This window comes from Phacochoerus africanus, chromosome 7 (assembly GCF_016906955.1).
Source record: "Phacochoerus africanus isolate WHEZ1 chromosome 7, ROS_Pafr_v1, whole genome shotgun sequence".
Lineage (NCBI taxonomy): Eukaryota > Metazoa > Chordata > Mammalia > Artiodactyla > Suidae > Phacochoerus > Phacochoerus africanus.
The window spans coordinates 18421094-18444908 of NC_062550.1; the positions used below are offsets into that span (position 1 = coordinate 18421094).

Below are 23815 nucleotides of genomic sequence, written 5' to 3' on the forward strand. Positions count from 1 at the left end.
CACTATTCTTGGAGAAGTCCCTGGACGGCAACGAGAGAAACGTTGCTCTGTTGTGGGCATGTGATCAGGCTTCTTGTGCAGTTGTGATCAGTTCTCCATAAAGTTCCTGTTTTTATCACAGGCTGCCTCTGAGACAAAAGCAGCATTTTCCTCCAAGCTTGATGTCAGCCCTGTGGTAGCGTCCCCAGAGCTGCATATTCTTACTGAGTTCTTTGCCAAAAGCCCTCTTCACAAGCGTTTTTCAAGTGGATTAAACATTGCTGATTGGAAAAGAAGAATGTGACAAGTTCCCAGGAGAGTTCTGACTTTTTGTTTACTTATCAGGGCATTCTCTCTCCCACCCCCCAGTCCTTTGCTGGGAAAAGCCAGAAGTAGATTGGAGTGTTATAAAACCAGTTGGGCATGGAGGGAAATAATTATTTGTAATAACCCTGTTAGGTTTTCCCAATGTATAGGGAGGTGCTGTTTTCATTTGCACTTAATAATCAACGTGTTATTTTTCAATTAATCAGTTGGGAAGTTCTTCTTGGGCCAGACCCCAGAAACAGTTGCGGTGGTGGATGAGTTTGTTTCTGTGAAGTGTTCAGGGCATTGCCATCTTGGTTCTGTCTCTCAAATTACCTCATTTCTCTAAACTGAAGCATGGTCATTCAATCTGTGATGGCTCTTATTCAAATCGGACTTTTAAACCAGTTAGTTTATAGTAACAAATCAGCCTATCTTTGATGAGCCAGAGAAGTTTGGCTGGAAGTTTGCGTCAGACGAGATTAAAAATAGGAGTTGATTGCTTTTACATGGAGAGGGAAACCCTGGAAGCTCCTTATTCTTGGTCTCTCTGCTTCCAGCTGATTTGTGTTTACTTTACTGGGTGTTCCTAGAGATGATTCCGAGGAACTGTTTCTAGGGCTCACACCGATTAGCTCACCTTTCTCTCCTTCAGGAAGGTGTGAAACTCCTACAAACTGGGATGCCAAGCCTTCAGCATTTTTTTAAGGACAAGTGCGCGATTTGTTTTCTGATGCAGGATTGTTTCGGTTTGGCCTGAGACTTAGTTCGAGTTGGTTTCTTAAAGATTTATAACTGCATTATTCTGCAGTTTATCTCTTTTAGCGATCGGAAACTGGCAAAAAAACAAACAAACAAACAAACCCCTTGGGCCTGCAGTGTCAGCATCTTAGCCATCTGTCTTTCTCTCTTGTTTGAGGTACAGAGGATGGTTGACTGGAGAAGTAGGTAAACGGTTTTTAGGAATTCAAGCGAAGTCAAAACAACCCAACACCCCCCCCCATCTATAGCATATTGTTTGTCTGTGGCGTATTATGAAGGAACTTTTGTTTTACATTTCCTCCACAGTTACTGCTCTGAGCAAAGTACTTTTTTTCTTCTGGAGAAAAAAAAAAAAGATGCTTTTAACTGTATGTTTATTGTGTGTTGCTGGTTCTGGTGCACCCATTCCTCGATTTTATTCATTTTTTTTAAGCTTTAGGCTGTAGTTGGACCTAATTATAGTGATCATCCGAGCTGCGTGCTGTTAAAGAATTTTCTTCGTGCATGCCCGTATTTTCAGCTGCAGGTTTTGGTCACAGATGAGCCAGCCCTGTGCTGGAACGCAGACTGTGCCTCCCTGGGCTGTTTGCCGCAGAGCGCCTTGCAGAGCCCAGTGCTGTGGCTGATGCTTCGGGCAGGTCACCGTGGACTTGGTGCTTAAAGCCTTCTGCTCTCGCACCAAAAAGAACAGCCTGACCCTGTCTGGAGAATCATTTAAAATTGAATGGATGCATAATCATCAGCTTCTCTATAGACAAGTTGGATAGATAGGAGGTTTCTACAAGTATTCCCATGATTGAAATTTCTTTCAGGATGCACATGTATTATTTTATTATTATTGTATTTATTATATGTTTGACAATAGTCTCTGCTGTCTGAACTTTAGCCATATGTTTTAGTCAAGTGTATGCCTATAAAATAACACTGTTGATGAGAATTTGTTTACATGTGTCTGATAATACATCTTATTTGTGTCATGACCTTGTACATTATGTCATTTGAGCGTCACTAAACTTTTGTGATTAGGTAGAATAGATATTAACAGTTCTTCCATTTTTTTTCTTTTTTTTTTTTCTTTTTAGAGCTGAACCTGTGGCATATGGAAGTTCCCAGGCTAGGGGTCCAAATGGAGCTGCAGCTGCTGGTCTATGGCAGGCACAGCCACAGCAACGCCAGATCCAAGCCATGTCTGTGACCTACACTACACTTCCTGGCAATGACGGATCCCTAACCTCCCTAACCCACTGAGCAGGGCCAGAGATCAAACCTGAGTCCTCATGGATACTAGTGGGGTTCATTATCGCTGAGCCACATTGGGAACTCCCTTTTTTTGATTTAACAGAAGGGAAAACTTAGAAAGGCTTTTTCTCTAAAGTTACTCACTAATAAGTGCCATTATTTTTTTTATTTTTAAAATTTTTTTTGTCTTTCTGCCTTTTCTAGGGCTGCTTCCTGTGGCATATGGAGTTTCCCAGGCTAGGGGTCTAATCAGAGCTGTAGCTGCCAGCCTATGCCACAGCACAGCAATGCGGAATCCGAGCCTCGTCTGCAACCCACACCACAGCTCACGGCAATGCCGGATCCTTAACCCACTGAGCAAGGCCAGGGATCGAACCCACGACCTCATAGTTCCTAGTCGGATTCGTTAACCACAGAGCTGCAACGGGAACTCCATCAAATGATTTAAATATCTTTACTCTTATTGCACAAGCTGTTAACTCTAATTTTTACTCTAAGGAAATACTACTAAACAGTTGTATGCCACAATTCCAAAGAGCCCTGTTAAAGAGTTCCCTGGTGGCTCAGTGGGTTAAGGACCCAGTGTTGTTACTGCAGGGGCTTGGGTTGCTGCTGTGGCAAGGGTTCCGATCCCTAGCCTAGGAACTCTCACCTGCTGCAGGCAGGGGCAAAAAATTAAAAAAACAAAAAAGAGTCCCGCTGACTCTCTGAAACCGCTTTTGAATCTGTTGTTTCCTTAGTTGATTCGGCTGACATTTATTTTCTGTCTGCCCTGTGCTGGGGATACAGAGGTGAGCAGGCTACCGTGTTTGCTGTCAGGGAGCTCTGAGTCTGATAGGGAAATCACTTAACAATACCAACAAAACAGCCCAGTACAGAGTTCTGTGCAGAGCTGCCTTCTAAGAAAAGAGGAAGCTATCTGCTCCGTCGTTGTGAAAAAGAAACGGCAGAGAACTATAAATACAAGACTGGCTTGTATGGCTGATAGAAAGAGCTGTGACTTAGCTCATGCAGTTCAGTCCTAAGTGTGACGGGAAGAAGGCCGTAAATCCCATATTCCGGTGGCATATTGGAAGGACTGCAAGTCTTCTGGTGTCTGAAAACAGTGCCCAGATGACAACTGGGAAGGTATTTAAGATAAAATAACACTTACAGGAAGGGAGCCTCCCTTTTCTTATTTGAATGCTTCTCTGGGCACAAACGCAACAAACACAGTCCCATTCTCCCGTTCTCCTGTCATTTCGTCACATTTCACCCCAGCAGTCCTCAGAGCGTGGTACAGGTCCAGCTTGAAGGTGGAGGTGTAAGAGAGGCCTCCTTCCCAGGAGTTGAGGTGCTTCCTGGAGGAGTTGGGCAGAGGTGGGGGAGTTGAAGAGGAAAAGAGAGAGATGCTGGTTTGAGATTGTTAATTCAGTCTCCAAAGGGCGGCTGGAATTAAGCCATCAGAAAATTGGTAAATCCTTCTCGATTTACTTAAAATGGGAGAGTGGCCACTTCCCCCACAGTATATATAGCATAGCTGTGAGTTCATAAGAAACACCTTTATCTGAAAATGACATCTAAATAGTCATCATACCTGATGTCAGGAGCATCAAGGAAAGCAGAATGTGGGGTTTTCGCGTAACCCGAATGGGGCATCATCTAAGTGATCTGCCTTTTGAAATGTGCATGTCCATGTTTTGGTGGGCTGTGCTTGTCTTATGTTGGACCTCCTCTTTAGGAGCTGCTTGCTGTCAGAGCCTGTGGCACATCCCTTTGAAAATCCTCATGGCGGCAAATTTCTTTTTTTTTTTTTTGTCTTTTTGCTATTTCTTGGGCCGCTCCCGCGGCATATGGAGGTTCCCAGGCTAGGGGTCGAATCGGAGCTGTAGCCACCGGCCTACGCCAGAGCCACAGCAACCCGGGATCCGAGCCGCGTCTGCAACCTACACCACAGCTCACGGCAACACTGGATCTGCCGGATCGTTAACCCACTGAGCAAGGGCAGGGACTGAACCTGCAACCTCATGGTTCCTAGTCGGATTCATTAACCACTGTGCCACAACGGGAACTCCTTTTTTTTTTTTTTTTTTATGGCGGCAAATTTTAATTCTTTCAGTGTAGAGTTGCATTTTATGACTTACTTGGAGGCAAGTAGAGAAAAGCCGGTTGATTCACACCAGTTGTGAATGAAAAAACTAGAGTGATTATGAATGTATTTTAGTTGTGACTGTCAAAAAATTAGAATGATGGTAAATTGGTTTTGAGGGCAGTTCCAGACAGATTTGTTGGAAGAATGATTCACTTTACTGTAAAGGATGGCACTTGTTTAGACACCCTAGTTCTGGTGTGCGTTTTGAAAAATTAATCTTGTTTGACAGTCCCTTAGCATTGAGCCGGATCTGTGGATGAGAGAAATCTCTAACTCTTCACTCGCAGCTCAGCCTTTGGTGGCTGCTGTCTTTCCCAGCCTGTGTGAGGATTAGCGCCTCGGGATTGAAAGGTCAGATGATGGGCTGGAAAAAACGGCCTTCGTGTGTATTTGTATCATAATGATTATAGTTCTTCATGGTCCTCTCTCATAATTAATCAGGAATGTTCTTTGAAACCCTCCATCTTGCTGGTCTGCTCCATTTCTCACCATTCTTTCAGAGCTCAGTTGAAGTTCTCCCTTTTTTTTCCTAAACCTGCCCCGACCTCTGTGAGCTCTCTTGCATCAAACCTTATAGCATTTACAGTTTATATCATTTTTGTCAATCATAGATTTTCTAATTATTTAGTCATTATTTTCCCATTATATTGTTTTTCATTTCACCTGAGTGTAAGCTCCTACAGAGATCAGTCTTTAAACTCCTTTAAACAGCTTCTCAACGATTTTGTTACTGTTTTAGGAAGTGCAGTAAATTTTTGGTCACTTCAGTTTGATTTGAATTGAAACATAAAGTCTCTGTCTTGGGGATTTGATTTTGGCATGAGGCTGGGTTGTGTGATCATTTGAGGAGAATGAGTTTTGGCATCTGGTGGGCCTGGGTCCAAATCCTGGCCTGTCACTTAGCCCTGTGACCTTGAAAAGACTGCCTGACCTTCCTGGTTTTAGTTTCTTCAGTTCTTAAAAAAGGAACGACAACCTCATTAGAGTTGGAGGAAGGTTTGAAATGAGATCGTAGAACAGCGGGGTGTGGGGTGTGCGTGCTGTAAGTGCTTGGTACGTGTAATCTTTATTGTTTCTGATAGTGAAGGGATGCATAGTGACTTGGCTGTTTTTAATATCTTGTGTTGCTTAGCAGAACATGGTTATATGTGAAGTGATGAATGGAATCAATTTGTGTAATTTTTTTCGTAAGACTTCACTCCACCATCATTTGCTCCTGTCGTCACCCTCTACCCTAGTTCAACACATGTTGGGTCAGTGCAGGCAGTTGACTGGAGCAGAAAAGAGTAGCTGGTCTGTTTCACTCCGACATCTGGCATGGGTATATTTCCAAGTCTGTATGTTTCTGTGCAGGGCTCTGAAATGTAGGCATGGTTTCTTAGACTCATGCGTCTCCAGGCTGTGAAAAGGCACATGTGGATGCTCAATTTCCAAATGGTTTTTGGCTCTTCCTTTTTCTCTTTGTCCTTCTTAACAGATTCTTTTGGTTCCTCCTTCAAAGTTTTCTTTTTTCTTTTTCTATTTTTTTTTGGTCTTTTTAGGGCCACACCCATGGCATGTGGAAGTTCCCAGGCTAAGGGTCTAATCGAAGCTGTGGCCCCTGGCCTTCACCACAGCCACAGCAATGCTGGGATCCAAGCCGCGTTTGCAGCTTATACCACAGCTCATGGCAACTGGATCTAATGAGCAAGACCAGGATAGAACCTGTGTCCTCATGGATACTAGTAGGGTTCATTACCGCTGAGCCACAGTGGGAACTCACAAAAGTTTTCTTGCAGCCACTTTTCCTTGGAGTTGCATTTATCACCAGCCTTGTTCAGTCCTCCATCTTTAGACTTAAAGGTCAGCTCTAAATTGTTCTTTTTTCTTTTAAAAATACTCCTTTTGGAGTTCCATGGTGGCTCAGTGGATTAAGGATCTGGCATTGTTATTGCTGTGGCTTGGGTCGCTGCTGTGGCACAGGTTTGATTCCTGGCCCAGGAACTTCTGCATGCTGCAGGCATGACCAAAAATTTTGTTGTTGTTGTTGCTTTTTTTACGGCCGCACCCAAGGCATATGGAGATTTCCCAGGCTAGGGGTCGAGTCAGAGCTTTAGCTGCTGGCCTGTGCCACAGCCACAGCAACATGGGATCTGAGCCGTGTCTGTGACCTACACCATAGCTCACAGTAGTGCCAAATCCTTAACCCACTGAGCAAGGCCAAGGATGGAACCTGCAACCTTATGGTTACTAGTTGGATTTGTTTCCGTTGTGCCACAATGAGAACTCCCCAAATTTTTTTTTTTTAAAAATACTACTTTTAGTTAAAGCTGTTGCTAAATCCAAGACTCTTGTCATTCATTGTCTCTAAGTTCCAAGTTTTGTTTTCCAAGGCAGGAACGGTCTCCTGTATCCTTTATCCCTAGTGTCTTAGTTCTTTTGTGCACATCAAATAGTTTGTCTCTTTGTTTTTTTCTTTTTAGGGCTGCACCTGTGGCAGGTATATAGAAGTTTCTAGGATAGGGGTTGAATTGGGCCTATAGCTGTCAGCCTACAGCACAGCCACAGCAGCGCAGGGTCCAAGCCGCGTCTGCGATCTACACCACAGCTCACCCACAGCTCACAGCAACGCCAGCTCCTTCACCCACTGAATGAGGCAAGGGATCGACCCCGCATCCTTATGGATACTAGTCGAATTCTTAACCCGCTGAGCCACAGTGGGAACTGTTTTTATGATGAATAAGTTACTTTCTTCTGGGGATGCTCTTCTGTGAACAAAATGTCTTCTGAAGGACCATTTCTGTGGAATTTCATAGCATCACAGCTGACAGAATCTTTGGACACCTGGGCTGGTTTCAGTGGACCTGGAGACTCTGTGAAATTGTGTGCAGAATTTTGACTGCTCATGTGCCTTTTTGGAGAGCAGAGTCTCCAGCTTTCATCAGTTTCCTAAAAAGGTCTGTGACGCAAAGTTAAGAACCCCGACTACATATTACTGCTTTTCATTCTTACTGGCTTTTACAGAAAGCCAAACTCCCTGTGCTTCCTCCTCTTCTACACCCACAAACGTTTCTCTGTCTGTTCCCACTCTTAGCCCCTTTCCTTCTTTTCTCAGAGGAAGAACTACCTTCCTCCTGACTCTGATCTCAGCCCCATCCCTTCTCTTCTGGGATCTTGGGATCTTACTTCATTGATTGATCTATTCATTTGTAGTCTTTTGTCTTTTCCTCTCATCTTTAACCTCTCACTTAACACTTGGCTCCTTCCCTTCAGCCTATAAATATACGGAAGCTCCTCCCATCATAAGAAAAGTGTCTTCCCATTCTGAAACACTGATCTTGTATTAGAATCTGTTTGTTCTTGTGTGCTCTCGTTCTCTTCCTCTCATAGATCCTAGAAAGTAGAGCCTAAGTTTCCTTTGTCTTCTTTCCTACCTTTGCTCACTCCTCAGTCCATTGCTTCCGCCCCATCAAGCCCTTGAAAAACAACTGTCTCCGAGGCCACCAGTGAGTTCTGATTTCAGACTGAAAAGTGCCCACTGTATATACAGCATCTTTCTCTGCAACATTGGACACCATGTACCGTTATCTTTATCAAACTCCCTCCCTTTTTAGCTTCTATGGTGTCATTTCCTTCTAGCTCCCTAACTGTTCCTTCTTTTTCTCTCTCTTCCTCCTGGTGTGGGTGTTCCTGATACCTGTCATTAGCCTTCACCTCATTTCACATACACTTGCTGAATAATCTCATCTGTGCTCAGGGCTTCAGCTATCATGGCTGGGAGGTGATGGCTCCCTAGCCTGTGTCTCTGGCCCTGACTCCTCTCTGCTCCACGTCCCATTGATTTCCCGCCCCCAGACAGCTATAACTTAGTATGTCCAAAACCATACTCCTTGTTTCAGCCTGTTCCAGAAATACTCCCTGCTTCAGAATGTCCACCTCTAAGAGGGTCACTCAGTCCTGTTGTTTCGACTTCCTCCTTTCCATTCACGTTGTTTCAGTCTTTGTTCAGGTTCTTACTGTCTTTTGCTAAGACTACTGCAGTAGTCTAACTTGTCCACCTGCCTTCAGTCTCTTCTCCCTCCAGTTCATCCTTCTCTAGTCTCTGATGGAATGATCGTTCTGAAACACTGATCTAATTGAGTCCTTTTCCCCATTTAAAATTTTTCGTTGGCTTTCCTTATCCACAGGGTAAAATCCAAACGTCCTTTGTATATCAAGCCCTGCCTGCCTTTTTAGTCCCACTTCCTGTGCCTTCCAGGTTTTTGCTCTCCTCCTTAGCTGTGCTGAATGACTTGTACTCTGCTGAATACACAGTGCTTTTTCACTTCCACACCTTTGTACACACTGCCTTTCTCTGAGAAATGCCCACTCTGCATTGTTCTTCCTTCCCCTTTTTCTGCCTGGTTAACTTCTGTTCCACTCAATTTCCTGCAAGAAGCCAGCCTTTCCTAAGCTTTCTGAAGAAGTGAAGATCTCTGTATAAGTAGCCATCAATTTTTGAGTTCTTTATTATGTAACAAGCCCTGTGCTTAGCACTTTATATATCCTGCCTGGCCGGTAAGTAGGTGCTGAATAAATAGCTCCTATTATCTTGATGAGGAGGGTACTGAGCTGGCAGAAAGCACCTGGGCCTTCAGTGGAAGGCAGGGTGTGCCTCTCCCGCCTGTTGTTACCCATGACCTGATCTTTCCCTTTCTCCCTGCCAGAAACAGAAACGTCTGAAAGAAATGGCAAAGGGGAGAGAACACTCAACTTGAGTCATTTAGAACTGGGTTCCTGTCCTGTTTCTTCTGCTTGCTCTGTGACCTTGGATAGGTCTTCCGATGCGCTTCTAATCCTCACAGCTCCTAAAGATAGGTGTGTCGTTTCCATTCTGTAGAGACTTGTTAAGGAACGTGAAGCCTGAAAGTACAGTGTGCTGGGGTTGGGACCCAAGTCGGCTTGGCTCCAAGCCCCATGGTGTTTCCATGCTGCCATCTGTCTCCGTCTCCCTAAATCACATCTCAAGCAATTGCAGCAATTTTTTTTTTTTTCCCCATCTTAACTGTTGGCACGTTTCTTAGGATACAGCTTCTGTCTTTGGAGTTGTGGAGGTAGGGCTTCCTGGAGAGAATAGAATGGGAATGTTCCATCTTGTTTCTCCTAAGAGAATTAGATAGGAGTAGGGCTGAGGTTATTTCTGGCCTTGCATTGCCAGAACCCCGGGCTTAGACTCTGAAATGTATTTGAATGGTTTCCTTTGTGTCAGCCTAACTTCTGGCAAGTTGTGACTTCTTTATTTCTTAGAAGAACAAAAAACAATATTGGGTAAAATCCTATAAGACTGTGTATCTCTGAAGTACAGGATAATTTTATGTACTTTCTTTTTTTTTTTTTTGGTCTTTTTGTCTTTTTAGGGCCGCACCCGTGGCATATGGAGGTTCCTAGGCTAGGGGTTGAATGGGAGCTGCAGCTGCTGGCCTGTGCCACAGCCACAGCAACGCGGGTTCCGAGCTGCATCTGCAACCCATACCACAGTTCACGGCAAAGCTGGATCCTTAACACACTGAGCGAGGCCAGTAATCAAACCCGTGTCCTCATGGATGCTAGTTGGGTTCACTAACCTCTGAGTCACGATGGGAACTCCTGTACGTATATTTTGATGTGAAATTAATTTTTCTTCCTTGAATTGAGGTGGGGATGATGAGAAACTGAAAAGGGGGAATCCAGAAGGAAATATGCTGCACAGCACAGCCCTAAATGAAAATCCACAGGTCTCTGGTATCTTTGAAAGGTGGTCGGTGTGCTCTGGAATTGAGCTTCTGGACTGCAGATAGAGTATTAATAGTTATATTCTGGTTCAGAAAAAGGTTTTAATGTTTCGTTTTTTTCCTTAGGCTATTTAATGTTCATTATAAAAACTAATGTTTAATGTAGATATTTCTGTAAATGACATGTACTTTAATTGATTTTTCTTGGAGTTATGTCTTTTTTTGTGAAGGAATAGTGCTCTGTTATCCCTTTCTTTTCAGAGGACTTTCGCTTTTAGGGATTAAAGTAGCTATAGGATTTTTTTCTTTTTAAGGACCTTGGGTTATGATGTCTCAATTTATTCATAGATTGGAACTTGTGGCTTTTAACTCAGGTCAGGCATGAAATGCATTACAGGGCTGGCCAGTCTTGTCACTGAATCTCCTTTATAAAAAACAAACCCAGCAGGAATCGTTAGAAGAAGTTTCTGATAATTTCTTGTTTAAGAAATCTGTGACAGAAGCAAGAAGGCTGTCTTCAGTTTTTTTTTCTTTTTTTTTTTTTTTTAAATTGAGGTGTACTTGACATACAGCATTTCGTTAGTTTCAGGTATACAACATAATCACTTGATATTTCTGTACATTGGGAAATTATCACCTCAATAAATTTCATTAACATTCATCACCATACATAGTTACAGTTTTTTTTTTTTTCCTTAAAATTGTAAAGAGTTGTCATTCTTAGTTTATTGGATTTCCTTTCTTGTTTGGAGAATCAATCTTTCTTTCTTTAGTCACGTCTTTTTACGGCTACATCTTCAGCATATGGAAGTGCCCAGGCTATGGGTTGAATCAGCCTACACCACAGCCACAGCAACACAAGCTGAGTTTGCAACCTACACTACAGCTCACAGCAATGTTGGATCTCCAACCCACTGAGTGAAGCCAGGGATCGAATCCGCATCCTCATGGATACTAGTTGGATTCGTTTCCGTTGTGACATTGCCATGACGGGAACTCCCAAACTTTCATTTTTGAATTGAACATGTTAACAGAAGCATTGGTATGAGTTTTCTTCCCATGGTTCTTTGCTTACTTTTTTCTTCAAGGAGACAAAGGGAAGTCCTGGAAGATGCATTTCTTGTTTCAAAAAAGACAACTTCCTCATTTGTCGGTTCTCTGAGCTCTAGTCTCTAATGTAACTCCTATATTATAGCTATTTTTCCAATGATCTTAAGGTTATAAAATGATCATTTGCATAAATATCCTCATCTCTTTGTAAGCTGCTTGATTTTTTTTTTTTTTAGTATTTTTTTAAGCTGCTTGAGGCTGGCATGCAGCATCCTTCAGCATAAGTGCTTTTCCGTACTTATCTGACAAGTGAATGAATCTGAACTCCACCATCAACTGCCCTGTCTATTCTTCTTCCGTACTAGTAAGCTGACAGACTCTTCTTCACAGACTGGTTTCCTCACCCTTTTCCCTGACTTGCTCATTCCCATCTCTGTGCCTTTGCAGTGATTATTTTCTTTTCTCCTACTAAAATTTACCCCTGTTTCATGCCCTGGTTGATGTCCTTTTTTGTCATGAAACCAACTGACTACTTTAGTCCTTATTAATCTCTTCTATTTTTAGGCTATTGTATTCAGTAACCGTTAACACTTAACTGATTGGCTATTTCTTTGTTTCATTTATGTTATTTTGCCTCCTTGTTAGACTTTAGATTTTCTGGGTATAGGGACAAGGTTTCAACCTTTTGGAACATGTAAGATGCTCAGTATATCAATATATCAATAAAGATGTATTGAGCACATTTATTAACGAGATCTGTTGAGAGGGTGAGAGATGCATAGAAGGCAGATATCTGCTTTCAAGGAGCTTTCAATCCAGTAATTTCTAACAAATAGCTATTTGGGTTTTAAATTTAATTTTAAAATATTAATTTTAAGTAATTGTCTCTTGAGCACTTAAAGACATTTTCCCCTCCTATTTGGGTGATAAGATAGCCTTTAAACATCCCTCTATGAAATGATTCTGGGAAAATGGCAGCTTGAGCACATCTCTTTTGTCCTCTCTTTTTTTAAACTCAGTTCAAGTAAAATAACAGTTTCAAAGCTCAGAACAAAAATACCAAGAGTTGGAATGGAAACTCATGAAAGTTGGGCTTGCAGGATAGATCCAGGAAACCAAAAATGCAAATAATAATAATTTTAGAAGGAGAAATAAGTAATAGAAAAAATTTCCCTGAGTCGAACAAAAATTGCAGATTGAATGAGTTCACTGGGTTCCAGGCAAGATTGATGAGAAAAGTCACAAAGCTAGGCATGTTCTGATAAAATTCCTGAATTCAGTGATAAAGGAAAAAAAATCCCACAAGCTCCTTGATAGAAAGATAAAGATGTAAAGAGGATTTCCCATCATGGCTCAGTGGTAACAAACCTGACTAGTGTCCCTGAGGACATGGGTTCTATCCCTGGCCTCACTCAGTGGGTTAAGGATCCGGCGTTTCTGTGAGCTGGGGTGTAGGTCGCAGACAGGGGTCGGATCTTGTGGTGCTGTGGTGGCTGTAGTGTAGGCTGGCAGCTATGCTCTGATTCGACCCCTAGCCTGGTAACTTCCATATGCCGTGGGTGTGGCCCTAAAAAGACAGGAAAAAAAAAAGATGCAAAAGAAAAGGAAAAGTTAGATTCAAAAGAGGATAAAGATACAAAAGAAAAAGTTAAAACTATAATGACAAAACAGACTCTTCTCATTTGCAACACTATAGTGATGGTGTAAGAAGCAGACTAGAGAAAAATGACTGCACTCCAAGGATCTTATATGCAATTTGGGTATTATTCACCTTTAAGGGAAAAGAAGGCTCTATGTGGGTGTGCAAGGATTCAGATTATATCACCCATAGACTCCAATTTGAGCAAAATACTCTAATCAAACATTCCTCCCACGGCGGGAGGAGGAGACAGAACAGTGCTGGACAATGCATTTTGAAATATATGTATTCTATACCATTCATTATATTATGTATAGTATGTGGCATATTGAAAGTGACAAGGAAGTGTAATATAAATGCTAAGTAAGGGTCCTTGAAATAGAAGAGACATATTGCAAGAGGAAACCTTGTCGTCTGAGTGAAATACTCTGATTCCAGCAAAACTCGGACCTCATGGCACGGGGTGGTGTGGGGGTGAGTGGGAACTAAAAGGATTCTTGGGTGTCATTGGGATGTTGACCGGGGAAGCATGGGATGAACTGCTTTGGCGAGGAGAAAAATACTTCATATAAAATAGTGTTAAAAGATTGTAAAATACTTAATGGTAAGTATCACAAGGAAGGTACAGGATCTGTATGAAGAAAATTATAAACTATTAAGGATGATCGAGAAAAAAATGGAAATACAAACCATGTTCCTGAATGGGAAGACTAAATATATATAAATTTAATGGAAATTAATTACAACTCCAATGGGGAATTCTTTTAGGGGTGGGGAATTAGGTTAAATGATGTGTGTTCATATGGAAGAATAAATTTTTTAGACTAGCCAAGTAAACTTAGAGAATAGTGAGGTGGTCTTTGCTTTACAGTGTAGTAAAACAGATTCTAAAATTATCATACTCAAAGCACTGTGGTATTAGCGTTTGAATGAGGATGAACAACAAAGTGCCCAAATCCTTTTATATGTAAGAAAAATAATTATGAAAACATGAAAGCTTATAGCTTTTACAAGCTGAGACCAACTATCTTTCCAGTTGTCTCAAATTAGAAAAGATCTTAAAGAAGTTGGCCAGGCCTCTGTAGGACACCAGAAATGCTGATGTTGTGTTTATCCTTGATACTCTATTTATCCTGCCAAGAGGAGCACAGAGGAACCAGGAAGAAGAGCCCGATCCTCATGCGGTGCCTTTCCAGTGCCTCTGCAGGCAAAGCTTAACATCATAGCATCTGGCAAAGGAAAAAATATTTAAAGGGTCCATCTTCATTTGCACAGAGCAGACAATGAAGGGAAAATCTGGAGCTGAGAAGCAATACATTGATTGAGTTATTGATTGATTCCTCTTTTCTTCAATCCAGCTATCCATATCTCGTCCGTCAGTAAGTCTTTTTGGTGCTACCTTGAGAACTACCCTTGCATCTGCCTCTCTCTCTCACTCTGACTGATCACTGCTGACCATTGCCTTGCCTCTGTTCCCTCATCTCTAGCTTCCTCAGCTCCTTACTTAGTGTCCCTGCTTTCTTCTCTCTAACCTGTTTTCCACATGTCCCCCCCCCCAGTCAGCTCTTTAAACTACAAATTCGGTCATGTGGCTTCCCTGCCTTGTAACCCTTCAAAGCATTCTGTCTTCTAAACACAATTCCAGCTCCTGTTCCGTGATCTACAAGGCCTGCACAGTCCAGGTCCCTGTCCACTGTGCTTCCACTGCACTGGCTGACTTCCTCTCCTTCGTCCTTTCCTCCCTCTCACCTTTCTTTTTTCCGTCTCTTCCACCTTCCCTTCTTTTCTCCCCTGCCTCCCTCCCTTTCTCTTTTGCTTTTCCTTTAATTTATTTGGCTGCTATTAATGAGTGCCTACTTTATGCCACATAGCTACAGGCAACACAGCAGTGGTTAAAATAACAAAAATCCCTGCCCTCCACGGGCTTACATTTTGTAGGAATAGAAAGAAGTTAGTAAGTAATTTAGGACTTCCCTTGTGGCTCGCCGGTGCTTCTGCAGTGGCTGTAGCTCAGTCCCTGGCTTGGGAACTTCCATATGCTGCAGGTGTGGCCACTTGTTTAAAAAAAAAAAAGAAAAAGAAAAAATTTATATTGCCTGTCAGATAGTAAAAATTTCAATGGAGAAAAATGGTGAAGAGAAATAGAGAATATTGGGACCGGTCAAGGGATAGAATTTAAAGTAGAGAGTTAGGGATGACTTCATCCTAAGATGACTCTTCAACAGAAACCTGAGGGCGGTGGAGGCTTTTTCCCTCCTTTGAACTCACCAGGCTTATTCCTGCCTCCTTGATCCTTGCTTTTCTCCAGCCTTGAATGCTCTGCCTCAAGAGCTATGTGTGGCTGGCAACTTTGCCTTCTTTTTTTTTTTTTTTGCTTCTTAGGTCCACACCCATGGCATATGGAGGTTCCCAGGCAAGGAGTCCAATCAAAGCTGCAGCTGCTGGTGTACACCACAGCCACAACAATGCAGGATCCAAGCTGTGTCTGTGACCTACACTACAACTCATGGCAACACCAGATCCTTAACCCACTGAGCGAGGCTAGGGATTGAACCCGCAACCTCATGGTTCCTAGTCAGATTCGTTTCCGCTGTGCCATGATGGGAACTCCTCTATCTCATCTTTTTACTTTCTTTTTTTCTGTTTAAAATTTTCTACTTGATAATGCCATTTGAAGTGATCTTGTTCATGTATTTATTTATTATCTGATTCTCCTCCAGTAAAATGCTCGTTCCGTAAGGCGAGACCTTTCCGTCTCGATCCCAGCTGGATGCCCAGGGCCTAGAACAGAAGGCCCTCAGTACATACTTGTTCATGGACAGCTGGACTTTGCAGGGAGAATATTCCAATGGGATTCCTTAGATGGTGACAGCTTTACAGAGTAAAGAGGCTTAGTCCTGGGGCTTCTGCTGGAAAGGGACAGGGACCCTTGTGGAAGGTGGCCAGGACTGGAACTCAGGGGCCCATTGATGTTTCCTGGCATTTGGTTAGTTTCTCATATTTGTTTGTTTTTCCTTTGTTTCCCTTCCTCTTGATCTGCATGCCCTGATTGTCCATGTGACTTTTATAGTTGGATGGTGTGTGACAACTTTCCATTTCATCAGCCTATCTACTACTTGGTTCATTCAGTTCAGCTGATATTTATTCTGCAGCAACTTATTGAAGAGTCACTGCCAAGCCTGGTAGAGCGCTTGCATGAAAGCGAGAGACGGAGCCACGCCACTGAGGGCCTCTGCTCTGGGCGTGGGGGGATGTCCACGTCTTGCGGTGCTTTGTTCTTTGCCTGTGCGCTCCTTCCCTTTTCCGCTACCTTGACCAGCTGTATTACCCACTGGATCTGATCCGAGGTGTGAGCTCACTGGTGGGTTTTCCTGTAGACCGGATAGTGTAAGCAACCTTCGTTTTGGTTTCACTGGTCAGTCCTGGTTGGGAAAAACTAAATATTTCCTGTCTTTGGTTTTTCAGTGTCTTTTCTTGGCCACATTACATCTTTTGCAAGATATAAGCCATATGGTAAAAATTGGGTTTGTTGAACTAAGTTAGACCTTTGGTCAGTTCAATCTAGTTTATACAAGTGGTGTGATCAGCTAGACTTCTGAGGGCATCATAGGCCACCTGTAATATGTCCAGCTGTGCATACACAAAAGTTTTATCTTTGGTCCTACTGTTTTCTCTCAGGTGCCTCTTTGAGTACTCATGTCCCAGATGTTGTTCAAACACTAAATTTATTATAATTTTTTAAAATTTTATAATTACTTATTTTTTCCATTATAGCTGGTTTGCAGTGTTCTGTCAATTTTCTACTGTACAGCAAGGTGACCCAGTTACACATATATGTATACATTCTTTTTTCTCATGTTATCATGCTCCATTGTGACTAGATAGAGTTCCCAGTGCTATACAGCAAGATCTCGTTGCTTATCAAATGTATTATAACTTTAAACATGCAATAAAAGTAATAAAAATCTCAAGTATTCCATTTATTTATTACCCTGTCATCAACTTCAAGTTTATCTTTGGAGCTGAGAAATAGAATTTATGAAACATCTTAATATTAAGATTATCCTACTTCAACAAAGATTGAAAGAAATATGATTTAAATGATTATCATGTTGAAAACAAGACTAAAGTGATTCTTTTATCTGTTAATTAACCAGAGATCACCATTGGCAGAAGTGGTCAGTTGTTCAGAAATCTGGATTTGATTTATCTTCTAATTTTTTCCTTACAATTGTAGAAAAAAGAGTTTTTCATTGGGGGTGGGGATTCTTTCCTGTCTTTTCCTCCCTTGTCAGTTTTAGTTATCTGTTTCCTTATCTGTAAAATGTGGATAATAATACTATCGACTTCATAGGACTGATATGAGAACTAAATCAGTCGATACATAAAAATACAGTGATTATGGAATTCCTGCTGTGGTGCAAGGGATCACCAGCGTCTTGGGAGCACTGGGGCTTGGGCTCAATCCCTTGCCTGGCACAGTGGGTTATGGATCCAGCATTGCTGCAGGTGCAGCTTAGGTTGAGATTGAGGCTTGCATCTGATCCCTGGTTTGGGAGCTCCATCTGCTTCAAGGCAGCCAAACAAAAAAACAAACAAACAAACACAAAAAAATAACCCACAGTCATTAGAGCAGTGCCCTGCCAATGATAAGCACTGTAAGTCTTTATTATGCTGCCGTGCTGCTGTGTTATTTTATATTCCCCAAACTTATCCATGCAAAAATTGTGATTAGTGAATAGAGTATATGAACGCACATTTGGTTTTCAGCTTTATCTGAAACAGGATGATAGTTAAAGCCATGAGACTAGATGAGTTCACCCAGGAAAGGGGCTTAGAGTGAACAGAGAGAAGTTATTTCAGGCAGACCCCTAAGAGATGCTAACATGGGCAGAGGAAAGGAAAGCCTGCAAAGATGGTCAGGAAGAAGTGACTGGAGGTTTAGCAAGACAGCCAGAGAAGGAAGGTCAGAAGAGTTTGGGTGTCAGAAAGACAAAAGAGGGGATGAGCACATGCTGCTGCACATTTAAGAGCGGTGAGGATTAGACGGTTTCTGGATTTAGCCACTAGGTGTTTCAGGAATTTAGTGAGAGTAGTTTTAATGTGGTGGTGTGGGAGTCAGAAGCCAGATTACCATGGGTTAAGGAGCTAATGGGAGAAAGTACATATATTTCAAAAACAAAACAATCCAATAAGTTTGATTGTGGTTAGGAGGGGCAGGACACGACAGTAGTTTTTTGTAGTTATTTGCAGAGATAAGATACTGCAGACAGTATCTTTATTGCATAATAAAGGCCATGAAGAAGGCATGTACAAATACTCAGGGGTCCCTGGCGAAGGGCATTAGTGCACATGTGGTGTTCTGGGGAGGATTCCTCGAAGGAGTACCACTCAGGCTCAGAGTCATCAGTTGAATCGGAGTTGGTGGGATGACAGACAAGGGAGGAGGATATTTTAGGTTTGGAGAAAGGCATGGGTTTGTGAATCATTGGAGTATATGTTGGAGGAATTACAGTGTTTTAGTAGTCATCACTAGAGCATAAAGAGTAAGTTCAGTAGGTCCATAAGCCTGGAAAGGTGGGCAGAGCTGAGAGGGTGGTGGGGTGGCCCTTAGAATCTTGAAGTTTAGCTTCTAGGTTCTTACTTCCCCACTGGGGATGCGCTAGGGTTACTGAAGGCTATAGGATCAATGGGTACACTTCCTTGGGGTATCTATTTAACTGAAATTAAGGGGAAATTATCGCTGTATTAAACCATGATTATATTGTAATACAGGATTTAAAATCCAAGATAACATAGAACTTAAACATTTTGAATACATAAAACATTTTGCCCTAGTGGCTGGCTTCTTCGGCCTTTGCTTCTTCAGACCCTCCGTCCCCCACCCCCAATCACTTTCTTCAGGTAAAAGAGTTTAAAGAGCATCCGTCTAGGTCATGGGGAATCATTGAGGAATTATAGGCAGGAGGTGATGACATCTGTATTTAGTGGAGATCAGCCTAGAGGAGGTTTCAGACTCTTGTGTCACACAGCCAAGGGTCACCATTCACCTAGAATAGGATGTGAAATACTGTAAGTAGATAAGAACAGGGTAAGAGGGCGGGATAGGGCAGGGAGACTTATAAGGCGGCTGCTGAGATGAGCTAGTGGCCTCTGCAGTGGGCTTGGGGAAGAGGGAGTGAAAAGAGGTATTTGAGGAGATAGAATCAGTGAGGCTAGTGTGGAGAAGAGGTGGGTGGGTGACGCGATGGAAGCCCCTAAGTCTACGCCCAGGTTTCTGGCTTCGCATCAGGGCACCCTTCCTAGTACAGGGAATAGAGGAAGAACAGTCTGGAGTATGGAAGGCGATAAACTTGGTGGTCCTAAATCGGAGAGGTCTTTGTGCCATGCGGCTGGAGCCCCGTAGCGGGCAGGTGGCTGTGTGTGTGCCACCTTCCGGAAGGCCTGTCCTGATGGCACACCTTCGGTATTCCTGAGTGGCCGTCACTGGCAGTGGGAGCCGCGGGCATGACTGAGGTGGTCTGAGGGGAGCACAGGGACTGAGAAGGAGCTAAACATAGAGCCGGGAGGGAGCACTGCCATCTGGGGGTGAGGCTGAAGGAAAGGAACTTGAGGAGAAGGGGTCAGAGGTATGTGCGGAGGAACGCAGACGGGAAGAAGAGCGACGTGATGGGGAATTTCAAGAAGCACCGATTGCTACAGAGAGTTTAAGAGTGGACTGGGAAATGCCATCACGATTTATGAGTGGAGGAGGTCCCTGCGGGTGACCTTGGCCGGAGCTGTTTCAGTGGTGGGGGTGGGGACTGCAAACCTGGCCCGAGAGGTTTGGGCATCCAAGGAGGAGGGGAAGCCGAAGTAGAGGCGGGCAGCGGGCACCGCCGTTGTGAGCCTGGCTGGGTGAGGTGGGGGAGAGAACAGTGGGAATCCCAGGGTGCTTAGAGCTTTACTGCCTCTTTCTCCCTCTCCCGCTGGAAAGAAAGTTGCACAAGGCAACTTTCTTCGTTTTAGTCCCTGCTTTATCTCCAGGGTAGAAGAGAACTCCTGGCACCCAGTAGGTGCTCCATCCATATTTAATGGCTGAATGATGAGTTATGTGAAGAGACTTGAGCAAGTTCATTTGCGGGGTGGAAGGGTGAGAGGTCTTGGAGAGGAGGGCTGGAAGGTCTAGAGGAGAAAAGGATGTCATGGAACAGTCTCCATGAGTCGGGAGACTGCGATTCCAAGCCCCTCTGGGAGTGATTATCCAGGATACTCCTTTTCTGCCGAAACTGAAGCAAAGGAAGACAGGATGGGAGCAGAGGCAGGTATTTACCGGTGGTGGAGGAGGAAGTTGAGGGAGTTCTCCCCTCATGGCTTGATGTGTATTCCCTGAGCTAAAAATAAACTAAGAATGAGTATTGTGTGTATCCTTGGAAACCAGTTTTGAAGACAGACAAAAAAGCCACCCCTATTTAAGCAGCTCTGCCTACAGAGAGTCATAGACAGGTAATTGTGGGCACACAAGGTTGTGGTCAGTGGCATGAGAGGTAGATGAGGTAAGGATGCACCTTGGGGATGAGTAAGTAGGTGAGACAGGAGGTCTCTAGTCTCAGACGGGAATGCAGGGTGTGGCCAGGAGCCAGGAGGAGGGATCCGTCCACGCACCCTGTGTGCACCGTTGCCTTCTGTCCTGGGAACCCTCTGCCGGCAGGAGACTGTCCTTGGATCCTGGGGGAAGTGAGGGGAGAGCCAGTGCAGGAGGCTCACATTCTTCTTTGAGATAAAAATGAACAGAAGCCTGAGCCTTGAGTGAAGTAGAGTCACTCATTGTTAGGCAGCTCCTCTGGTTCTAACCAGGCTGGTTTTCCAGTGATTTATTTCTGATTCATTTGACAGGAAACTGCTTTCCCAGCTTTTGACAAACCTGTTATCTGAAATGATTTGTCTGTTTAAAAGCAGAGGTGGTAGCGAGAAAGGATGTGACAGTGTCGCAGTGAGTCATAAAAAACGAGACATGACCATGTTTGTTCAGCTCATCGGGCTTTATCTAAAGTTAAAGAATATCAAAATGTCCACCTTGTTTTAATTAGGAATTGTTTAGTAGTAAGGTCTCACTTGTTCAGAATTCTCTGTTTTCAGTCTAATTGAGTTCAAGGCTACTCACTTCTCAGGAGCTTTCTGAAAGGGACAATAGAGGAGTAAGGATGGGTCTTTTAGTCTTCTAGACTTCCGTTGAAATTAAATAACACAGCAAAGCTGATTTTTTTTCTTTTGCTGTTAACCTTACTGCCTTTATTGCAAATCAGTCTCTGACAGTAAAGCGGTACGAGGCAAGGCAGGATTGGACTTGAGTCGTGGTAACTTCTGTTTTTTGCATTTCTCATGTGTTAAAAGCATGTTCCCTATAAAATGAGCAGAGGCTCTTTTAGAAAGGGATCACATTCTAAGAGTAAAAGACAGGTGTCTTGTGTAAAAATCACCTTTCAATTTTTGGAGCTGGAGAGAAGTAACTTCTTTTCTTTTGACAGAAGGTGAAATCAGAGGTTGGCTAAGATAGGCTGATTAGAACTTGGTTATCTCAGTTGGCTTAGTACTTAGAATTCATTCTCTCTAAGCCATCCCACTTCTCCTGGGGAACCTCTGTGCCTCCGCCTCACTCCCTCCAAGTCTTAAGTTTTTTTTTTTGTCTTGTTGTTGTTGTTGTTGTTATTGTTGTTGTTGCTATTTCTTGGGCCGCTCCCGCGGCATATGGAGGTTCCCAGGCTAGGGGTCTAATCGGAGCTGTAGCCACCGGCCTACGCCAGAGCCACAGTAACGCAGGATCCGAGCCGCATCTGCAACCTACACCACAGCTCACGGCAACACCGGATCGTTAACCCACTGAGCAAGGGCAGGGACCGAACCCACAACCTCATGGTTCCTAGTCGGATTCGTTAACCACTGCGCCACGACGGGAACTCCCAAGTCTAAGTTTTTTAGCCATTAGTTGAATAGTTAGAACTCCAGTTAGGACTTTATTTGTGTGGGGGGAGGGGAGATGACTTTATCAGCATTTGAGGAGAACCTAGGGCATAAGAGAGTCTTCAGGTCAATCTGGCATCAACAAACTGAGGACCTGTTTCCCATTTTTACAGAGAATTAAGTTAGAGCCAGATCCCTGTTTTCTTGGAATTTATGTTGTGTGCGTCTGTGTGTGTGTGTGTGTCTAAGAGACCATGTTCAAGACTTTTGAAAGAGACCTGACTTTTGGACCCTCTTTACAGATTTTCATTTCTTTTGCCTTTTATGGGAATCAGCTGGGAAAGCTTTCTGAGGTGCAGCCTGTCAGAGGCAGTGAGTGAGGTAACAGGGAAGAGATCACTGGGTTCAGGCCCCATTTCTGCTATTTACAAGCTTTGTGACCTCAGGCAAGTTATTTAACCTCTCCTAGCCTCTAGGAGATAAAGTAGCTCAGGGAGAGAACAGAGTTCTTCCCAGCTCTTAATTCCTGAGGTGACCTATAAGTATATTTTTGGAAAATGTATGAAAAGGAAATCTTATGTAATTTATTAATTAGTTGGTTAATTATGGCCTCGGTGTGCAGCAGCTTGATGTGGGATCTCAGTTCCCAGATCAGGGGTTGAACCCAGGCTGCAGCAGTGAAAGCACCAAGTCCTAACCACTAGAACACCAAGAAACTTCCAGGAAAATGTATTTTAAGTTTGTTAGGACAGTTATATTTAAAGAAAATCCATGTATAGTGAGAATCATCAGTTGCCTAATTTATAATTGTTCAGTCAAAATGTATACATTGACTTTTCTTTCCAAAAATTTTTTTTTTCTTTTTATTGCTGCACCTGAGGCATATGGAAGTTCTTGGGCTAGGAGTCGAATTGGAGCTGCATCTGTGACCTTCGCCACAATCACAGCAACAGCAACACCAGAGCCTAATCCACTGAAAGAGTCCGAGGATCGAACCCACATCCTCATGGACACTGTGTCAGATTCTTAACCCACTGAGCCACAGCGGAAACCCTCATGTTGAAATTTCTTAAAGCGAGGTATGTGGAATATGTGCTGTTATTGTTTTAGCCTTGTGAGGGCTAGGGAACAGGACTTTTGTTCTGACTCTTATAATTTACAACTTGTTGAATTCCCTTCCTGATGTATCTCCTCATCCCCTTGCCTCCAGCCCCCAACCTCAGCATCCTGTGAGTTTATCTTTTGTAATGCTTATGTTCCCTTCCATTTCTGTTTATCCTTCCCAGAGGCTGGAAGCCATGTCTTATTCATCTTTTCTTTCCCTAACTGTAAAACATTGAGGGGAAGAAAAATAGTATGTGAGGAAATAGCTAACAGCAGAGTCACAGATTGCCCAGATTTTAATTCGGGGTAATGAGAAAATGTTGGTGTTATATATAGAAATACCTGAGGTGCTGGTTTGGGGGAGAGATGCTGAGTATAATTTTGGGTATGATGATGTCTGTGACATTGACAGGACACTCAGGTAAACTGGTCAGTAGGCAGTTAGGAAGGGTGAATTACACCCTGAAGCGTGGTTGGAGGATCTGAGCATCATCTTCATGAGGTTCATCAGGGTGAATCAGCTCTTCGGAAGGGAAAGTGAAAAATGAAGCTCATGGGAATGCCTATATTTAGAGAAGCAGAGGAGAAAGACGAGTCATCCAGGCTGCCGGAGGTGATCGCCGAGGTAGGAGGTGGGCTTGTGGTGCTTGGCTACACAGCTTTTATGGAGATAAATGCTTAATGGTACAGAAGCTACAGAGGGGTTAGGAGAATTAGATGAGGGAATACAGATGATTGGATTAGTCAGTTCCAGTCCTGTGGCTGAATCAGAGGCTACATTAAAAAGTGATGTGGGAGGAGTTCCTGCTATGGTGCACTGGGTTAAGAACCTGACTGCAGCTGCTCAGATCGATGCAGAGGTGCAGTTTCAATCCCCAGCCTGGTGCAGTGGCTTAGAGGATCCAGCATTGCCACAGCCTGTGGCTCAGACTCAGT

At 43.3% G+C, this 23815-nt stretch overlaps 1 protein-coding gene across 6 annotated transcripts in view; it reads left to right on the forward strand.

Moving 5' to 3' along the window:
- Window positions 1–23815, forward strand: part of DIP2B (disco interacting protein 2 homolog B) — a 234618-nt gene that overhangs the window by 1120 nt on the left and 209683 nt on the right. The gene's annotated exons all lie outside the window — the stretch shown is intronic.